Source organism: Rousettus aegyptiacus, unplaced genomic scaffold, assembly GCF_014176215.1.
Source record: "Rousettus aegyptiacus isolate mRouAeg1 unplaced genomic scaffold, mRouAeg1.p scaffold_m13_p_9, whole genome shotgun sequence".
In the NCBI taxonomy this organism is placed as follows: Eukaryota; Metazoa; Chordata; class Mammalia; order Chiroptera; family Pteropodidae; genus Rousettus; species Rousettus aegyptiacus.
The window spans coordinates 19,055,863-19,058,680 of NW_023416312.1; positions in this window are offsets into that span (position 1 = coordinate 19,055,863).

Below are 2,818 nucleotides of genomic sequence, written 5' to 3' on the forward strand. Positions count from 1 at the left end.
ATATGAAAAAAAAAAACATTGAAATTGTAGAGGATAAAGGTTTTGCCATCCCAAAATGTGTCTTTTGGGATATTGATTTTAAGATGATTATTAAGAAACAAAAGACTCAGAAAGAACTTTTGCCCTCTCCCTTTCCTGCCTAAGAGAATCAGATGGAAAGGCCTGCTTTATGAAGGGAAATATCTTAGCATTCTGAATTAAGAATGGTAGAAAGAAAGGATCCATGCAAAAATGAGTTCTGATGGATTCCCCTTTCTGGATTGCCTAGCAGGAATTTACCAAGCATTCCACTCTTTCTTATCTTCCTGTAAATTGCCTACCTCCTCTTAGAAATCCCAGACCCCTGCTCCACTTTCCCCTTTGTCCAAAATGGCATATAAACCTTAAATGCCCAATGCCCCTTTGGGTCACATTCTTATGGACCCTCAAATGTATACTCGTATAATAAACTTTGGACATTTTATGTTAATCTTTCACTATTAATTTGATTACTAGCCCAGCTAGAAGAATTTAGAAGGTAGGAGGAAAATTATTTTTTATGCCCTCACAAAATTCTTAATTACCTTTTATCAGTCTCTTTTAAAATCAAGTGACAAATTTATGTTTCATTTTCAACTTGATGCTATTTTCATATGTGACTATTTTAATCATTTAATCATTTTTACGACACACTGAATATACACATGGAGGGACGTAGGCATTGCATCGATATCCCGCATCATTGACATTGATCTTCAATTTTGGAAGATTCCACTTTTTCTAAGTATGTTTCTCTTAATGGCAGATTTTCCTTATTGGACATATTTCCAGATATAATTATTTCATTCAAGTGTCATATGATACAAAGCAATGGGCTCCATACCACCAGGAGTTTTCAAACTTGAACTGTATATATGCTTATATTGAAAGTTGACAAAATGACCACTAGGGCTCTAAGATTCATTATTATACATGAACATATTTTAAACTCCAAACTATTTTAACAACTGAAAATGAAAAAGGGAAAACAATTTTGATCATTCTAAGCTATCGAAGTACCAAAATAAAAGCAAAATGTCTAATAGCTATTACTATTGAAACTGTGATAGTTTAGACAATTGTATTTACTGTAGCAAAGAATTTAAAATGTAAATATTTCTGGAAATCTACAGTTTCTACCATAAAAAATTAGTAGCCATTGATGCAGGAACTCGAAATCTAGACCTAAGTAAATAAACAGATACATAGGCAAAATTTGCATTATGATATCGATTACAGCATAAATTGTAATAATTTTTTAAAATACAGAGTGACAAAAATAAAGGAATGGTCAATATATTATCCACAAAGTGGATGTTATACAGACATAAAATTGCATTTAAAATATTTCTATTGTTAAACATGATTATAATATATTAGAGAAAATACATAATATAGTTAAGACAATCCATAAGAAAAATGACTATGAAGAGATTCTTTCTTCTCTATTTCCCCATCATGTAGGATAGGATGTGTTGATTTTATATCACAGTATTTAAGTATTGTTAATTTTGCATAATAGTATTTAAATTATGGGCTATTGAGAAGAGTAAATATCACTCAAGTACTTGACCTCCTCTTCTCGGGAAGGGGTAAGTGAATTTTCAGTTGTACACAAGATATTTGCATCATGTTAGGCAGCACTCTGACTTTGTTATTGCCTTTATTTGAAGATTAAGTATTGTTTAAGGAGATGCATTTGGGTGCTAAATTGATAAGGGGTGGACTTGTGATGGTTAATTTTATACATCAACTTGACTGGTAACATAGTGCTTATGAAACCAAGTGTCCTTATGATTTTGTTTTGTTTTTTGACTAGTCATATGATTTTTTTCCTTCCCGTTTCTCTACATACTTCACAGAACTAGCCTTTTCTTTTCCCTCCTGATTATCATTAACCCCCATGGCAGCAGAAGACAGTAGCCCAGACCTGACTAATGGTCACATGTTCCAGACATCTGATGGACTAAAGAGAACATCTTGATCCAAATTACATTTCAGCTCCTGAGCTCTAAGATGGAAAGAATCCCTTGCTACTTCCCCATAAAACATGAAACAAGACAAAAGAACACCAGACCGCAGAACTGTCCTCAAGAACTGAAGAAATGATTTATCATCCTTACCTCACCTCTGACCAATCAGCTCCCAAAATGATCCCAAAACCCTAACCCACAGTTTTGTGATATTCCTTTATATAATCTGTAACCTACATGCCATCGGACAATCAAATCTTTCAGAGCATGAGCTCATTCATACTATGGATTGGTCAATTCTACAATAATAAATTACTTCCTTTCTTCACTGCAAAGTGCTGCTCCTGCATTTCTTTTGGTCAGTGCATGCAGGTTGACAGACTCAACTATTGGGGTTTGGTAATAATGGTATTAAACTTTCTTTCTGGGTGTGTCTGTGAGAATATTTTAGGATTAGGTGAGCATATGAATTACTGAGCTTAATAAAGTAAATTGACATATACAATGTGATTGGCATTATTTAATTTCTTGAGGGCCTGAATAGAACAAAAAGTTGTGGAAGGAAGAACCCCATCCTTTTTTCTGCCTCAGTGAGCTGGTACATCTCGTCTCGGATCTCTGACTCTCCCACTGGGACTTACGCCATTGACTCTTCTGTTTCTCAGGTCTTTGGACTCAGGCTGAACTACATCACCAGCTTTCCTGGTCTACAGATTGCATATGGCAGGTTGTGTGTCTTCTCAGCCTTCATAATTGTGCAGGCAAATTCCTTATACCCTACTGGTTCTGTTTCTCTGGAGGAACCTAATATACTTGGTTTTGAGGTC